The sequence below is a fragment of the Cygnus olor genome, chromosome 8 (genome assembly GCF_009769625.2).
Source record: "Cygnus olor isolate bCygOlo1 chromosome 8, bCygOlo1.pri.v2, whole genome shotgun sequence".
Classification (NCBI taxonomy): domain Eukaryota; kingdom Metazoa; phylum Chordata; class Aves; order Anseriformes; family Anatidae; genus Cygnus; species Cygnus olor.
This window is the reverse complement of record NC_049176.1, coordinates 12152205-12171195: the sequence shown is the minus strand read 5'-3', so window position 1 is coordinate 12171195 and position 18991 is coordinate 12152205. Positions and strand designations below refer to the sequence as shown.

The window sequence follows — 18991 nt, the reverse complement described above, 5'->3', positions numbered from 1 at the left end:
TTTAAGACAGTGAGCAGCACGACAGCTGGGAAACCCAATCTGGTCCAAATTTTGTTACAACCCTGCTGGTTTTTATCCTTGTTTACCAGCATTAATTTTAATGGCTTTCCTACATTAACTTTGTCCTGAACCAGTCAGAGGAAAATTTTTGCTCACTTGCCTTCTGGAGAACAGTCTGGGTAATTTTCCCTCGTCACATAACGACCTGCCTGGGCTCCTCCACAACGACAGCCACACTGTGTACTTTGTTGAGGGCAATAAACTTCTCAAGGCTGGGAGAAGGGGAGCTGCATAGCCCTGAATATGTAAATCCATGAACCATTCATCCAGTCTTTGTTCAGTTTGGGGTTTGGCTTGCACGGATCCAGCAGGTGGAATGTTCTTCCTCCTGTTCAGCATGGAGAGGAACTGCTGAGCCTGCACCAAGGAAATGCAATGCTTCCAGCTCAAACAGCACCCTTCCCAAAACAGCACCCTTCCCCAGGTTTGGGCAGCTTTGAACTGGGTTCATCACTGGCCATCTGTCTCTCATGTTCCCCTGGAACCATTAGAAGTGCCTGTAAAACAGGCCCCAAAAGAGAAAATGGTGCTCGAATATGCATGAAGAATGCTTCAGAGAGGCACCTTCCTGAAGGAAACTTCCCAGCAGCATCCTGGTTGGGCTCTGCAGGAGAGAGACATCTTCTTTCCCTTTGCTCACCAGTCCCTTTCCTTCCTCCAGCTCTCTGAAAGCTATGACAGCTCAGGCCATGGGAAGAACAAGAAACACTCGGTACTTTGTCAGCACCTTTCCCTCCCTGCTACAAAATAGGGAACAGCTCTTTCCACCAAAGAAACGCAAGGATTCCATTCAGCAAGTTTCCAAAGCTTTCTGTTTCAGAGCATAGGAAAAGGAATACGGTTACACAAGAGAAAGCCATTTGACGCATCACATGGTGCCCACACTAAAAGTACAGATGTTCCCTCTGTGCTCCAAGGGGCGATTTGGAAGACAGAGGGCTCAGAAATCCCAGTACATCCAACTACGAGCACCTGGGCTGCTGTAGAAAGTGTTGCCATGGAAAGAAGAGGGAAGCAACAGTTAGCAGAGATGGCTGGATTATTCCTACCAATTAACGTGAAGAATTTTGACTGCTCTTCTGTGTTTTCTGTAAGAGCCTAGCAACCACCTCAGAAGTGTTACTCACACATCTCCAAAGTGTTTGGCAGGGTCACACGCATAGCAAGCTATGCAAGCAGGGAGGGATAGCTTTCCTTTTGAGGCCTCCTGAGCACAGGCACACTACAGGCGTGTGTTTGGGACACCAGGATGCTCACGCAGCAGATGCAGCCAGTCATTGGGGCACACGGCAGGCCACTCGGGACACCCAGGCTCTGCCTCCTGCGCCCCTCTGACATGCATGAGGCAGAACCAAGAGTGGCAAGGAAAAGGCTGGAAGAAGGAATTAGATGTTCTACCCTTTTGGGTTAAAATTGGGCGACTTGGCATTGCTCTGGTCAGAGATCCTGGCTGGAGAATCCCCCTCCCAGGCGATCCTTGTCAGCCTGCTGTATGGGTTCACTTCAGATGCTCTGCTTCCATGAAGACTCCTGCTGCTCTGCACTAATAAAACAGAGGAAGAAACGAGACCTCTGAGATACTTTGCAACAACTCCACCATGCACTACAGAGTAAGTGACCCAGGGAGTCAGAGACCACAGCATCCCATCTTCTTCCACTGCCCAGGAGTAAGGAAAAGGAGGGCACTCCATGTGCACCAGTCTCTTGCCTCTTCCACAAAAGGGGCATTACAATCTGACAGAGAACATCTTCAGCCCATTCATTAAGTTCATGGCATTAATTGATTTCTCTCCAACCAAGCCATAAAAACCAAAGCTGCATGCAAGCTGCATCCTAAAATATCCTTGTAAATCTCAGCCACCACATTCATTAATTACAACCCAGTGATAGTTCAGGCCATTAGTTCTGGATGGTAACTTCATTTATTCCCACGTTAATGCTCAATGTCAGTGGTTATCTCATTACCACTCTATTACTTACCTACTTAATCCATCATTACAGCCCAGGCCAGAAGGAAGGAACAGAGTTTACCCTGTGTTGTAGGAAGACAATGCATCAAGCACCTAGGAATCACAAACAAAACACTTCTGCAATCTGCAAGCTAGGGTTATATCCATTACGAAGAGGAAACGTAGATGAGCGTTGTTAACACAAACACGTTCCAACACTGAAAAAATGTGGATATTGAGGATTAGGGTTCCTCTTAAATCAGAAGCAAGAGCTTTGGCAAGAGTGGAAATGCATACCAGCAGTCACACAAAAATGACCTTAACTCTGCCCTCCTCCTCTTTAGACTTTCCTTTCTCCAAACCCTGGACTAGATTCGAACAGTTTCTGCCTTCAGCATGCTAAACACTTTGAAAAGGCAGGTCAGAGTATGGGCACTGGGAGCTGCTACCTGCTGAACGCTCCAGAAAACATCCAGGCAGAATTGCAGATACTGCTAGCCCTGAGCACTAGTGACAATACACCTAACGCCACATAAAGATGCAGTAGTTACTCTCATTTCACAAACACACAGCTGGAGTTGCTCTCCTTTGGTGAGCAGGCACTTCTGAAGATGTGCTTTATTACACCTGCAGCGCTCCTGCCTGTCCCTCTGCGCGACTTGACCTACTCGATGCACTGATCCAGCCCCCGGGGGTCCAATTTGGGTGTTTCAGCACAGAGAGCAACTTCCTCTTTTCATTGCCTCCCTCATCCCCCAAACAGTCTTGTTGGAGACAGCATTTCAACCTTTCCTCATGAGGAGGAGCACTCCTGCTTGACTGAGAAAAAGGGAAGCCCCCTGAGGCTGACCAGCCGTGAAACCAATACAGGAGCCAAGGGGGTGGGAAAGGGGCTCACAGGGACATTTCTGTTGCAGTAGGGCAGGTTCTCCTACGAGCAAACAAAGTACCCTTGCTCTGCCTAGATATGACGCCCTTACAATAGGGTGAATTCGGTTTTACTGCTTCTAAGTGACACAATACAGAAGAACTAAGTCCTCTAATGAGGAAGAAACTGATGCCACAAAGGCAGAGAAAAGATACAGCCCCAAGTGATGTCAGGAGTGAAATATTACTGTTTTCCTCTGTGATCAGTAAACGCCCAGCTAATATGCCCGTGCTGCTCAAAGTGGACTCTAAACAGTGCTGTGGCAAGACAACTGACAGGGCAAGCCTGCAAAATGCTGCAATCAGATGTAATTAAAATACCTTTGCTTCCCTGCTTCCAACCCCTTGGCAATGAAATCCATCACATGCTGTGGACAGAAAATAGTTAAAAATCCCCCTGAAGCTGGGCTGTTGACACCAGAGTGCACAGATTTTAATACATCCTTGATTAAACAGCTTTCTGCAGAAGGCAAAGAGCGCAGGATAGGAGCTGGGTGATGAGCTAGAGGACCATGCTAGAAAGAATGGCCCAGGGAATGCAATTGCTGCTGCAGGAGAAAGTTGTCTCCCCAGCCAACAGACCAGAGGCTAGAAGAGCCCCATCCCACGAGAAACAGGCTGCAGCTCTTTGCTCCCATGCCAGGCTGCTGCCCCCAAGCAGGCCAGGAACACCACGCACACTGCAGTGTCCTGCAGCCTCTGATGAGAGGCTGTGGTGAAAGCAAGCAGCAGAAAGGCTCACACAGTGCTCAGTGGGAGACAGAGCCAGCATTTCCATCCCTGAAGTTACACAGCACGGGTGGATTCTCCAAGATGTAGTAGGATACCAGCTTGGAGAGCGGTTTTCCCCATAGGCATTCATAACATCTTTCTTGTTCCACCTCACACAGATGCTCCTGGACTGATAAAGAATGAACTCTCTTGGCAGTCTGCGGCAGAGAAAGTCTTCCTCAGCCATCTATTTATATCAAGCCAGTAGGAACTCATTATCTTTAAGATCTCTGGCACGCACAGCTGGAATCAGTCATCAGGCTGGAAAGTTATTAGAGGTGGGCAAGAGGGAGCCAGAACTCATTAACCCTGTTTTCTCAGAAAAGCAACCTCAAGATAAGAAGTAAGGGTGTTACAAGTGGGTTCGGGCAGCTGTCCTGTCCGACTCTTTGAGAGCTCGGAAAGAGAAAACCCAGATAGGACAGTGAATTGAGCATAGCCCAGGAGCTCGGAACATGGCACAAAGAGACCTACTGCACCCAGAGCTGAGGTTACTGAGGTTAAATACCTTCAGTGGGCGCACAGGCTCTGCAAAGGGTGCTACAGGCATAGGTGCAGGCCATGGATCTACACAAACTAGCGACCAGCGCTTACCAGTCCTGTGCCTGTGTACTTCTGGCCCATAATGGTGGTCAAGAGCTCTGCAGCTGCTATTATCTGGTAGAGAAGACTTGCACATGTCCCAGAAGAAAAGGGGCTTTCCATCATATATTCCACAGGCTTTGTATATGAAGATATTTGGTAAAATACTCCAGATCAGGAAGAAATTATAAATCAGAAAGAATAACATATTCAGTATTGCCAGCTCTCACAGTAGTAAAGCACCTGCTCCTGGAGTCAGCGGATTTGCACAACATTCATCTCATTCCTCATCTACTTCAAAGGGTTCAACAAGAGGCTTGAAATCCATAATCTCCCCCCACCCATCCCAGCCTGAAAGAAGCCAAGGCAAACAGCAAGAATCCCATATTTGGCACCCCCTTTATTGTTTTGCCAGGACTTGCCTGTCAGTACCCCATGCAAACCTGACACTTGGGAACCATCAGCTATTTGCTCTTACACATTTTGAGACTGAGAGGGCTTTTGGTCCCAGCCCTGCACTATGTTCAGAGTCCTGGTTCACAAGCACAGTACAAGAGATCTTCAGATCTGCAAATAGCTGAGAGGAAGCCGAGTTCCCTTCTGAGTCATCAGAAATCCAAAGCCATGCTAGCAAATGAACGGCCTCAGCAGCCGCAGAGAGCACTGCGCCTCCACCTTCCCTGCAGCACTTTAGTCTGGGTAAGTAAAATTGTGTCTCCAACAAGAAAGCAGATGTTTGAAAAATGCGTTCACCAATACATCTCAATTAACAATGTTTTAAACACTATTTCACACCCAGCCCAAGTGAAGATATAGCTGTATCTCGGGCTGAGAGAGGAGTTCCCTCCCACAAGGTATCACAGCCACTTGTAGCCCTCATTTTTGCACCTGGTAAAGGATTTGAAGCAGGTGGGCAGGAAGCATCTTTACCCTAAAGCTGCCTTAAGCAAAGTCTCATCTTTGAAAAGAGAGCTAAGCAGTAAATGTGACCTTCTTGCAACTTTTCTTGCTCAAAAAGTCATTGCCCAAAACTTACTGGGGCTATATGTATGCAGGCACCTGCTCGCAGAGACAGAGAGAGGAGCAGCTGGTCCTTGCCTTGGTCTCTTGACGGTCAGCTCAGACACTGACATTTGAGCATTTTTTCCCCCTGCAAACAAAACCCATCAGCTGAGCACTCCCAGGGAAGTAGCACAGCCAGAGCAAACTCCCAGAAAAAGCCTTGGCAGCATTCCCCTTGCTCTGCGGCTGTGAGCGAGCCGGAGTAACAGAGCACGACACATGGAACAGCAGAAGCTGAATGATGCACGTGTTACTGCAAGGAAAATAAACAGTTTTATGGGGGCGGGGGGAAGGGAAAGCACGTCCCTAACAAATACTTATTAAAACACAACCTTATCCTCGTCTGACCCTAACTCCGACTGAAGAAAACTGGGAGACTGGCATAGCTGTCGGTGCACTCAGCCGATGTCACTGACCATCCATGTATATAATTGCCCAGGAGGTCCCAGAACAACCCCCTCGCCTTTCCTCCGGCGCACTTAGCTGCATCAGTTTAAGTCACTAGTGTTTTTAAGGCTGCTCAGCCTTGCTCTCCAGGCTCCCAGAGCTCTCTGACATCGAAGCATCTTCCAGTTACCCCAGACAGCCTCCCGGAGCAGTCAGCTCACCGTGCACCTTGTTCTCCTCTGCCTGTCTTGGATCCAAAAGGATACTCAAGTCACAAGTCCTGCAACCCCTGTCGAAGATCTTCCATGTCTTTCGCAGAGATCAGCGAGGGAGGTGCTTCCCATCCAAGCAAGCCAGCATGGTCCTTCAAGAGAAGAGATAAATGGGTTTGGGGGCTTCAGAAAGCCCTCTAGCTTAGGACCCAAGTGTGTTTGCCCTATCAACAGTTACACCACTGCTTGACAGGAGCAGAGGCATGACCAGATTTTATTGATGCTAGGGGACATATGGATAAGAAATCTTGGGAAAGCTAGATGTGTGCTGAATGGTTTGACAGACTCATGAAAAAAGTCACCTCTGCTGACCACCCAGCCAGCAAAGGGCTTGGTGTAGCCTCCCCATCAGTCACTGCCCATCAAGCATAATCACAGGGCATAACAAGTCTTCAAACAAACTTCACATTTAAAAAGTAACAAAGAACCAGGAAAAAGAACACCGGAAGGGAGGGGAGAGCTGAAGTTCAACCACTATAAGAAACCACGAAGACAATGCTCATTTCACATTTTCAAACCTCTAAGAGTTGACTTTTTTGTTCCTCAGCTTCAATCACCTCTCCGCTAGTGAGATTTGGCACTAGCCCGGGTCCCCTGAGGAAGCAGAGGCAAGGATTTTTCCAAAGGATTTGTCACCCACATCTCCTGCAATGCTCCCCTGGGGATTTTCTAATGAGCAAGGCTCTCTTCTGAAAAAAATAAAATAAAAGTCTACCTTTAAAAGACTAGGCCATGGCCATGAGAAACCCAAGAGCAATATTTTTAACTTCGAGCCTCGTGTTTGCCCATCAGCACTGCTGCCCTCCACCTGTTTCAGTAGGATGTTTTCATTATTGTTCAATTTGCAGTGAGTTTAGCTTCATGTCCTTCATTGGATTATTTTTATATTTAATGTCCTCTCCTCTCCTACTCTTCTTTTTATAGAAGGGTAATCCAAGTCCCTTGGTAAGGCTGAGTAATCTTGATCAGATTTTAATCAAAGTAAGCCAGATACTCAGCTGCCAGGATTGATGCATCTGCCTTTAAATATTTGAACTATGTTGCTTTACCCCAGCAAGGAGCAAGCCCCATCCTTTCAGGAAATTTAAATTCCTCCCTATGCATCAAACTAAAACAACAATACAGAACAAGCGACCTGCTGTGAAGGGGGTTTAATTTATAAAACCAATACCCAGGATTTCAGAACTAAATGAAAATCTGAGATAATCCCTCCCTAAATCCAGCCTGGGAAAAACACTCTGGACAGATCAGTATCAAGTAACTTCTTAAACACACTTTTTCCTCTTGTGAAATCTAGCATCAAGCCTGAGTCAGAGGGAAGCTACCCACAGTGCCTCGCTCTGACATGACCCAGAGAATCACATTTTCCGCTGGTATAGAAATTGCATATTTTACCCATGCAGGCTTCTCCAGGATGGACCCGCTTCTGCTTTGTTCAGCAATGACCCTCAGTGTCGCTGCCAAACCCCGGCATCCAAAATCAGCATATTAGTTGAAAAATAATGAGATTTCTGGAATACAAAATGCTGGTTCCATTTTCCTTGCCTTTAAAGATGACATGTGCTGGCTTCCCTCCACAGATGAGAAAGATAAAAAAAGTACTTACATGAAAGAGAGCCTCATCTAATCACCTGACTGCAGAAGACAAGGCTGAGGTTGAGAGGGAGGCTGTCCCACAGAATGTGTCAGGGTTTGGACTGCAGAGTCCAAGCGAAGCCAGAAATAGATGCCTGCCTGGCAGACTGGTAAAGGCAAACCAAGAGGGTTATACTGATTTACTTCCACATTTGGGGCTGAACTCCTTGGTAACATTAGGTTTTTCACAGGTTCTCTTAGGTCATTTTCACTGAGACAGAAGCTAAATCAAAAGCACATCTTGTACTTAAGCATCTCCTGAGGAGTTACACCAATGTATGGCAGTAAATATGCATTTCCATCCTTACTGCTAGGATGGTATATGGTTCTGGCAAAACCTGAAGACCTTTCTCTAGTTTCGGCCCACTCCTGAACAGGAGGAGGACAACTCGAGCATCTCGTTCTGTCTTTAGACAATCCATCAGCTGGACCTGCCCTCATTACTGGCTCCAGCTGGGTTAGCCAGCGAGCAGGCAAGCTGGGATCAAATCCTGTCCTGCTCATGACTGTTTTTGCCATTCTGCTTCACAACCACACAGCTCACTTTTGCTCTCCACACCCCAAAGTCAAGGTGTGCCAAACCTGGTAAAAATAAAGTCATCCCCTTGGAAGAGCCCAAGACATAGCCCAAACCTTGAACTGCACTTGGATATTTACCATGTCCTTCACGCAAGCCCAGTAAAACCAGTGACCCGCTCAGCGGAACAAACGATATGCGATTAGATGCTGCCACACTAGGGACAAAGCCATAGGAGAGTGCTGTTAAGATGCTATTGCTCAATAAGGGGTTGCTCAAAGAGGGGTTGAGAAAAAAAAATAAAAATCATCTGGTAGTTATGATAGCTCTAAGTAGAAAGCACAAAAAGACAGAGCTAAGGATGAGGAGTTTGTTTCTTCCCTGATGGCTCCTCCACAGCTCTGTGGAGTAGACGAGTGCTCCAACAGACACAACCCCACCAATTTCCCCCATACAGAAGGAACAACAAAAAGGCAGCAAAGCCCCTGGTGTCACAACCAGGGCCTGGCCCCAAGTCCTGGGGGTCTGGGGGACCATCCAGGCAGAGCTTGCCAGTGACTCTTCCCACCCACAGCCAGGCCAGGATGGATATTGGGAAAGTCCTGGACTTGCAGTCAGCCTCTGTTGTTTGGGAAGAGCCAAAGGCCATCGGAAAGCATAGAGCTGACAGCATGGGGCCTGCAGAAGGCAAGAGGTAAGCGATATAAGAGATAAAAAAGCAAGGATAAGGGATCACTTGCCAATTCTCTTAGTCCTAGCCATAGGGAGGTGAGAGACAACAATGCGTTTAGCAAGAAGGGTTAAATCCAAGTTGCTGGTTGCTCTTCCAGCCTCTAGATTTGCCAGACAAGCTGCCCACACTGCATCAATCTGGCTGCAAGCAGACAGCTGGGAAAGCTAAGGCGAATCAGCTAAGGTGTGACTCAACACAGGTTGCATATTAATAGGCATTGCACGCCTACTGAAGTGCCCCGCAAACAGTCTCACAAAGGAGCCTACACGGAGAACATCCACAGAGGGGTTAATGACCATCAGGTCCCGCAAGCAGGCTGCGTCTTTTGTCCGTTCCTATTAGCTCACCCGAGCATCCCTGATGCGAGCCACGGGTTCCTACAGCAGATGGTCTTATTAGTGCCCGTGTGCAGCAACGAGGAGACACCAACAGGTGGCCCAGACAGTAACCGAAACACTTCACCCCACTTGCCCCGAAACAGGTTCAAGATCATGCCAAGGGTGACCAGGATCAAAGCAGACAAAGATGTCACACGTAAGTGGTCCGGATTATCCTCACACATCTTCTGCGCCACTAAGATCTCAGCTGGAGCATCATGTCCTACTTGGGATGCTGATCTCCAAGACCATATGAACAACTGGAGACAGTCCAACGGAGACAGACAACAGCAAGTGGAAATCTATAGGAGATGGTTGGCAAGGAAAGACGGAAAGCTGAAGATGTGGTTACTGTCTTCAGACAAGCAAAAAGGAAGTAAGGGGAAAAATCTGTTCCTAGCGCTGCTATGGGAAGGACAAGAAATCCTAATTTTAATTTAAAACAAGGGCCCTTTCAGTCCAGGAGTAATAAAAGTTTCCAAGCGTATGGACTGCAAAAGCACTAGGTAGTTGTCACTTCTCTGCTTTCTTCAAGACACCCGTACTTAAATTAAACCCTTTGGGCTGCACTACAGAAGACCCCATAACTCAGCCATGAGGCAGTCAAGAGAGTTACGAGCTCATTCTGCACTGCGACGTGGGAACAGATAGTCCAATGCCAGCAAAAAAGAAATTAATTTCCAGCTCATCATAAAAAACAAAAAACAAAAAGCCACAGAGCAGCTGCTGCTTAGAGGGACCTTTAAAAACCCTTCCAGAGTGAGAAGGGCAGCAGGGGAGGGAGCGGGTCCGTGCCATTTAATGGCTGGCAGGAGCAGGGGAAGGAGTGGCAAATCTGGGCACCTACAACATCTCCTGAGCTTTGGATCTGCTAGAATTTTGGCAGGAGACCAGGATTTGCACCATCCTCTTGGTTTTTTGTCCTACCTGCCCGCTGACTTCTTGTGAGTAAAAAAAAAAAAAAATACAACTGCTTTGTTGGCTGCTTCATCGTGAGTCTGCCCTATTCCAGATGTACTTGCTGGAGCTAATTTCTGCGTCATATCTTCATATTTGTCCAAGCCAAAACTCTTTATGCTCTGTAGCCCAAATCACCCTGGATTTCAGCTCTTCATATATTTTTGGCTGGATCTGGAGTTCAGGGAGCTTGAGATGCTTGGAGAAACCATGCAAGCTCTGCCTATTTGCCTCACTACTCATCCGAGAGCAGCTCGATACAGAGCCACGGCAAAGCCTCACCATCCAATGGCAAGTCTCCTAGTGACGCAGATAAGGCTCGCAGCAGGCTTCACTGGAGATCCAGCTGTTCCTGAAGGCCAGCCTTAAGTTTTAAGCCCAGAAATATTCGAGTTTCTCCTCTCACGTTGACTCGCATTCGTGCGAGGCTTGGCTCAGACCATCACACGCACATTTGCGAGGCTGAGCACAAAGTCAGCTCAGCTGAGAAGAAACTTCTTGACCTCTTCCACCTCTCTACTCCTTCTCCCACGTGCATTGCTGAGAGAGCACGAGACATGTCTGCACTGCAGCGAACTATCAGGCTCTGTGCTCTGCCTCCTGCTTTGTTTATAGAGAGTTTGGGGAGATTTGCAGGCCTGGTGATGAATTATAGGGAGGAAGACAAACATTTTACTGTTCTGGGCGAGGAGCACTGGAGTCCCACGGACATCTGGAGGAATTATTTGCAGAAAATTAACACTGTTTGTCATTTGCATGATGAACTTCTGGATCTCAAATGAATGATGGGAAGAAACCGGTGGGAGATGTTCATTATCCCTGATGGAGTGAAGCCCCTTGACATGATGGTAAGGTCGCCATGATCTATGGACCTGCAGACTGACAACTCCGAGTGCTCTGGAATTGAGCACACGATATAACTGGGGGCGGAAGCGATCTGCCACATTAAATGCCGAGGCGTTAATAACTGTTGCTTGCCTCTGATTGCTGGAGTTTTGGATGCACTCGTTCTGGCTGTTTCACAGGGCAAACATGTTAACCCCCTCCTGACTACCGACTAATTTCAAAGGGCACAGCATTCAGCAAGACATCTACAGATATCCAGGCAGCACCACAGATTAAAAGTAGTTTTCCAGGCTTGCTTGTTTATCTCTTGATGTGTCTTTCGGGAACGCGTTCTCAGAAGTTCCCTGACACAGATTCCCCACCTCTGGCTCTGCAGCAGCTTTGAGCCCCAGACTGCAGCACAGCACGTGCCTTCACCAGCCCTGCAAGGGAGATGCTCAAAGTCACAGCATGGCACAGAAGCCCCTCCAAGTTTTCCCAGTCCTCCAGCACAGCACACCTTGTTCCCACATCTGTTAATATTTGCCACTTGGGAGCTAACTTCAGGTTTCTTCCTTGCGGCTCCAACCTGCTCTGATGCCAGGGAGCAGCTCTTCTCGAGAGCTGGGAATACCAATAGCTGCGAGGCAGGCACTCGGAGGAATCGCTTCTGAGAAGCACTGTCTCGCTTAGGACATGGCACTTGGCTTCCAAGCATCTCAGTTTCTTCCTTTGAAAACCTGAAATATTCTTTAACCTGCTTCTGAATATTGCTCCTATGTCCCCTGGGTCAGCATTTCCCGAACTGGGGGGTAAGGTCCCCTCTCCCTCCCAAGCAAAGAGGCATGGCTGGGTACAGAAGGGGTGTGAGCTGTCCCCAGAGAGGAGCAGTGCAGGGGCATTAGCTGTGCCAGCCTCGTTTAAGAGGGCAAGAAAAGCAGAGGGCACTTGGGCCCATAGCAAATTCACTCACAGAAGCAGTGCCTCGAGTGCTTTTGTAAGCTCCTCTCAATTCCTTTTACCGGTGCTTTCATCACCTACCTCTAAGCAGAGAGAGCAGCGCTCCCCTTCCTCACAGAGCTGCTAGGAAGACACAGACATTTTTGAGACAAAGGAGAATGATGGGTACTTGCTGAAAGACAGAAATCAGAAACCCGAATGTTGGCTCAAAATGACGACAGGACCACAGAAGCATCACCACGCAACAAGGAAAGTAAGAGAAACCCTTGGCTGTGGACCCGAGCCTCAAGAGGAGCACGAAGGGGTAGAGATCTGAGGAGAGACAATTACACCGACAATATTCTCTGTGCAAAGGTACAGCAAAAATATGCCGACACCTTGTCTCATATTAAGCAAAGCACCGTGCTGATTAACACAGGCAGAAAACTCAGCCCCTGCCGCTCGGAAACATCTCAATGCCATGACACAAGGAACAAGTGGATGGGGCAGCATGGTTTGATCTCACCGGGAAGGAGAGGGATGGGAGCACTGTGTAGGTTTAGGGCAGGTGTGTGAGAGCCAGCATCATACCCACCTTCGTGCTATGAACAAACGCGGCCCAGGTAATGGCTCCACTCCAAGCTCTGTCCCCTCTTACTGGGATGGCAGCTGAGGCGGCGAAGAAAAATGAGCATCTGGAAGTCCATATGAATAAGCTAATGTCGCAGGGCTGTCAGTCATGTGCTAATACCCTTAGCTAAAGCAACATATTGATCCTGATTGCCTGGAATTGCACTTGAAAAGGGCTGGGTGACATTTCCAAGGAGACATGAGCTACTTTCAAGTCAATTAGCGGCATCGGAGGATTCGTGCCGAGGGGACGCACTCACCTCTGAGGAATGCCAGGAGAGAATGAGAATTGAATTAAGCCTCTTCTTACGCCGAGAAACAAATCCTTTAATGGCCTGTAACAGCTGATGGGACACTCAGGGTCGCCAAAAGCATGCTGGCAGCAGCTAGGTGAAGAAGCTTCCTATGATGAAGCTGGGAACTGCAGAGGAGCTGAATCCCTGCTAAGAGCCCAGGAGGGCACACAGCACTCTGTGGGATAATCCTCTAGATAAGGGAACAAGGGGAGAGCAAAGTGTAAGGCCCAGGTCAACAACACATGTAAAGCTCTCAAATCCTCTCCAGGTACCTGACCTCTCTTGGGGCTCAACAGGAACACCACAACCAGCAGCAGCTCACTTAGGACCGAACAGCACGGGACCCTGGTAGAACAAGCCCTCAATGATAAGCCCAAGGACCAAGGCAAAGCCAGGATTTAAATGAGATCTTCTGTCAGCTGCTTTCCCCAGAAATTCCTTCTTTACATGGATCCCAAAGACTCCTGCAGAGCCTAGAACCCCAAACAAGTTTGAAACCAGCAGAGCAAATCCCAAGGCAGAGAAATCAGGGTAACTTTCCAATCCCTGATCCTTTTTCTACTTGCGGGTGCTCCGACCTATATTTAGTTTCCATGGTTCCTTTTATGTTCCTATAAACATGAGGCTTGTACCTGAATTCAAGGTTTTCTGGACAGCTTTACAAAGATGATTTCCTGCTTTCTTACAGCACCTGCGGTCATTCTGTCACACAAACCAAGGAGCGTAGCTCTTCGATCCCCGTGCAGAAGGGCGAGGAGTTCTGGTGAAAAGCACTTCAATCCATTTTGCAAGGTGAAAACAAATCCAGCAGCTACAGAATGACCAGGAAGCCTCAGAGGTCCCAAGAGTATTTGAATCTTCCTGCATAAAGCATGGGGAAAAAAAATTGTAAGAGAAACCAACCTGTTTTCTCCAGTATCAGTTCTGCAAGGAGCTCTGCAAGCTCTCAGATGCTTTCTTACACAGACAGCTAATAACATCTGCCAGCCAGAAGCCCAGTGCCATCTTCAACATACTGGTGACATTCAGAGGCCTCAGAAATGCCAGTGTCATCTTCTGCATGTTGCACCATTCCAGGGAAAGCTTCCCCTTCCCTGCAGCCTCCAAAGCCAAGCAGCTCAGCCTAAGAGCCAAACCGTGTCCTCATCCACCCACCACACCAGGGATGCTGCTGCAGGAGCACTGACGGGGCTGATCCTTCTGGCAGGAAACCACAGCTGCAGCAGTGCACGTTTTACTGGGTGAGAAATCCCCCAGTTTGCTCCCCATCCTTGCCACGAGGCAGGTTTTCCTAGTCCAGCACAAGCCAAGACCCTTGCTGCATGCTCCTGGTTTTCCCCCTTCCCTCTTCTGCCCACTGCCGTGGCCCTGAGCTGAGGAACAGAGACAGCTGGCTCCAGTCCCCAAGGAAATCAAATGGAAGTAGTTCCTTTTAACTCGGCTGAAGAAAAGAGACTGTGTTCATAAACCTGCAGGCTTCAAGAATAAATGAATCTCCTAATAGCCCCTGCAGACAGGAGGAGACTTGGGCAATGGATTCTCCCCTGGGTGAACCACCAAGTGTCCCTCCAAGTTCTCAGCCACCATCTCTCACTGGAGATCCTAGCACAGCTGGTGATTTTCCAGAGCCAAAACTGAAAGCAGAATTATGACACACCCAACGAGCCCTCCAGAGCCAGGATCCCCATCCTTTCAGTGACAGGCATCACACACACCTCGAAACAGAAATGTTTATCCAAAGTGCAGCCAGAAAGCTTAAAGAAACCCATTTTCACTAGAACAACACAGAGGAGGGTGTCAGGCTCATTTTGCAAGGACTGGTAGGAGCCCAGATCTCAATTAAAGCTAGCAGGGCTCAAAATAGCCTTTTGCAGTATTTCAGCCTGCACCATAAACTGCGGGTCATATTTCTGAAAGCACCTGAGCGACACAAACGTCCGAGCTGCGGTTTCAAAGTGCCCCTTGTTTCAGCACCCGCATATTTTCTTCCGTGGATGGAATATGGTTAGGAGTGACACATGACTACTGTGCAGTACTAAAAAAGTCCAGCAGATCACACTGGTACAGACAGAGGCTCTGCTTACAGGCTGAGAGCGGATGCATACAAGCAACTTTTCCAAGGCTGCACAGTAAATCCAAAGCACAAGAGAGACTAACCCCAGGTCTTCCAGACTCTCCATTTTCTCCCAAACTGCTGCACTTTCCTTTGTCTGCTGTTAAAAGCCAACTTCAGGATACAGTATGGCAGCACGGACACACTCAGCAGCCATTCCTCTAGTGAGGAGCACAACAGAGAGAGAGAGAATCCGCTCTTTGTGCAATAGGAAGAAAGCAGAGGGGAGCAGCAGGGTGCTCCTGACAAGATGGGAAGGAAAGCAAAGGGGGTTTATATATTTTTTTTTGCCTTTACTGTGAAGAGATGTCTGCATTTCCCTTATTAACAGCAAGGCTCAGCCCTAGCTAGAGAACAGCAGGAGAGGCTAAAAAATGGGATCTTTTCAAAGCACCATTTATCTATAAATATTAAGCACAAGCTATTGCCCAAAAGAGCAGCCCATTAAGTTTCTGGGGCACTCTCAGCCATGCAGGAAGCCAAATTTGTTGACTTAATGACCCCTTCTGTGTTTTCAAGCAAAGCAACACCATCCCGCCAGCCACCAGCAGCTCAGGAGGACCCCACCCTCTCCAGGATGCCTGTAGTGTCTCTGTGGCTGTAGGCAGGGCAGAAGGACAGTCAGAGGTGCCAGAGGTGGATGTGAGCTGGGTTAAGGGTGGGCTCCGTGCTTGGTCGGTGGAAGAGGGAGTGAGAAGAGGGTCAGCGAAGCTGGAGGGTTGGGAACAGGGATGACTTGCCCTGGGTTTTAAAGCTGTTTGCCCTCACCCTGCTTGCCATTATGAATTTCATCTGTCCTTGGCACAGACGACACAAAACCCAGCCTTGTGTCAAGTTGGAGGAGAGTTCAGGTCATTTTCCTCAGAGCCAGCTTTAATTCTCTTCAAGCCCCAGTTCACCCCAGCACCCCCCTATCGCAGCAGCCCCAGGGAACCCAGAACCAGCGACCCCAGAGCCCACATCCCCACACCAGGAAACCTCTTCAATCCACACACCCCAGGAGATCCTCCCCCTGCCTTCTCACATCTAGCCCTGAGGGCTCAGCTGTGTCTTTTCACATACATATTTTTATGGAGGCAGGGGAAATTAAGTTTTATTGCAATCAGGGCTGTGATTCTCTTTGTCACATGCTCCTACAACACGGGGCGTCGACATGACATGTATCACCAGGAGGGCCACCAGTAAAACCGCACGAACTAGCGACTGAAAGACCTCGGTTCAGGCCAGAGGCAAGGAAAAGACACGACATGACAAGTGGCTGAACATCTTGTATTGCTCTCGCGTGTGTCCTCGGGTCAGGTGTGGAGCGCAGACGGTAAGCCAAAGCAATGAAACAATGCTGAGCATGTTTTCCTTGCCCTGTGCCATTCATACTTGAAGGCTGTTACAGCTGCAGCCACACGCTCCCCACGCAGCTATAGACAACGAGGGTTTTTGCTCTTTAAATCTACATCTCTAATCTAAAAGCCTATGGATAAAAACCAGGCTTAGGAAAAAGAGCAAGGTCTAGCTTTCACCATCCAAGAGCTGGCTGAGCAACAGCCTGAGTGCCAACAGGACAGAGATAACAATACCAAATTGGATAAAAAAATCAATTGTTCTATAAGGGCTTTCTGGGACCACTAGTTAATTAAGCTGGCAGTGGATAAGAGTCTATATAACGAGTTCTGATCACCTTCAGCAGGTGAGATTAAAGAAGAAGAGTGGGTTTTGGTGCCCACCCTCTGCCTGCCTGTAAAAAAGCAAACCTATTCTTTCTCTGCATGCTCTCTACTTTCACAGAGCAGCAAGAGTTAAAACCAAATCCAGGCTGCTTCAGCAAAAGCAGATACTGCCAAGCACATGAACACGAGGGAGAAGGCGAGCACAAGCCCGCGGCTTGCAAGCTGCCCAGCTTTATCATTTTCTGAAAAAAGAGACATCTCTTAGTGCAAAGGTTTGTCAAGAAACACAAAGGATCCAATACCTGTGAGGAGCTCCTTCTGAAGCAATTCTCCTCTTGGGAGCATCATTTGGAAGCTGAAGAGCAGCTTTTTGCTTTGCCCCTTCTCAGCCCTCCCAGCTTCCCCCGCAGGTGCTGGTGCAGCATCATTAGTGTCCACAGACCCCTGGACCTGCCCGCTCCCTGCTGCACTCCAGTGGCCTCAGCAGAGTTAATCCCAGGCAGGATCTTCCTAAGTTTGTGCCCCATCCAAACGTGTTCCTTTCCACAAGGCGAACTGAAAAGGAAGAAGGGAGTTGTAAAGCCAGCCATGAACAGGAACGAAGAGGTGCTGTTCTCTAAAGGCCCTCAATAACAGGGTTTTCTCATGGAAACCACAGAGCACCGCCACGTCTCCGCACACAGGAAAGCCAAGGACTGCAATTACCTTTGTGAACACCCTTCAAGACACCACAGCACTAAGCAGCTCTCTTCCCAAACCCAGCCCTCCCAAAAGTGATGGCTTCCCGTGGTACCTTCAGCCCACTGGTGACCCACAGAGCCCTTGTAACCACAGTCCCATCCGTGGGTTTAAATCTCACCCAGGAACTGAAGCCAGAAAAGTTAAGTGGTTTACACGCTTCTGCTGAGATGACGAGTATCGTTTTCTCCTGGCTCCCCACATGACTTACAGCCCCCTCTGGGCAGTGCAGAATTGCTTTTGAAGAGCAGCTAGAAACACTTCAGCACTTTCTGAACAGATAAAAGGAGAGCTTGAATCCAGCACATTCTGGGGAAGAGGGAGATTTTGCTTCCCAGCAGCTGTTTACAGTGGCAGCACAGCCTGGCTGGGGCGGCACTAACAACCCTGGTGCCCCGGCACAGATCCCAGCCCCACCCCGCAGTTGTGTTTGCCGTCGGATGGAGCAGAACTGGACTCTGCCAGCCTCCAGTGAGCCCTCAAATCCAACCACATTTGTACACCCCTGCAACCACCCAGCTTCTCCAAGGCTCTGACTGCCAGCGTGCCCACGGCAGAGCCAGCCCTGCTTTCACAGCCGGCTTGGGGGCAGACGCTGCAGAGGCTGCGAAGAGGAGCTGCAGGGAAGAAGGCACCGGCACATCCCAATGCTTCTCCGAAGCACAGCAACGTGATGGGCTCTTGGCAGATAGCAGCATGGTGTGGACACAGAGCAGCAGACCAGTGGCAGCAGGACCCCAACAGGGCAAGCTGCACCCCAAAACCAGCAATGAAACCATGGGACTGAGCAGCAGCACGCTACCCCTCCTCCCTCCGTGTCTTGCTTGTCCCAGTCTCATGAGGCCTTCCAGCAGTTCACAGCTCAGGGACATCTTTCATTAGTTTGTTTAAATGCTCTCCATACCCGTTTAATCTTTAGCATCCCCAGTATCCTGTAGCAATGAGTTCCGCAGTTTGCCTGCACGCTGCAGCAAGCAATTTCTCGTTTTGAAGCATCCATGAAGTAATTTCACTGCAGATGCAGAGTGAGATGAAAAAAATCAGGAGGCAGTCCGGAGGAAAATAAATAAAAACAGTCACAGCTTTAGGAAAAAGAACAGGCAAGTAAAGGTTAAATGAACTAGGTTCATTCAGCCTAAAAAAAAATTAAGAAAAAAAGAGAAGACTAAGGCACAGAGGCATAACAATCTTCCAATAGCTAGCAGGTTATTAAGACAGTAGTCGATTGTTCTGTGTTCACAGTGGCAGGAGAAGAAGAAATAATTTAACTTGGAGCAAAGAAAGCTTAAGTTTAGACATTAGAAAAAACTTTCTCACCGGAACAGATATCAGGGAAGTTGCAGAATTTTTCACTGGAGACAACTACAGAAAGGTTAAGCAAACACCTGTGAGAAGGGGAAAGGTGTAATTGATCTTGCCTCAATGCCAACCTACAAGGAGATTTATCTGCAGCAGCTCATTCCAGCCCTCTGTTCTGCGATACGAACAAAACTTTCAAAATGCTTTCTTCATGCATTTTTAATTGCATTTTAATTTTTATCCTCGTGTAGCTTGAGA

General features: G+C 48.4%; 1 long non-coding RNA gene across 4 annotated transcripts in view; it reads right to left on the bottom strand.

Moving 5' to 3' along the window:
* LOC121074080 overlaps positions 1-18991 on the bottom strand; it is a 58767-nt gene that overhangs the window by 13312 nt on the left and 26464 nt on the right. For 3 of the 4 annotated variants that reach the window (XR_005822096.1, XR_005822095.1, XR_005822097.1), the window contains 2 exons: positions 16999-17251; positions 1459-1603 (listed from right to left, as the gene is read on the bottom strand). This is a non-coding gene — a long non-coding RNA (uncharacterized LOC121074080). Of the gene's footprint in view, positions 1-1458; positions 1604-2040; positions 2093-4301; positions 4469-16998; positions 17252-18991 lie in introns of those variants that run through there. The other variant, XR_005822098.1, reaches the window with a different exon arrangement.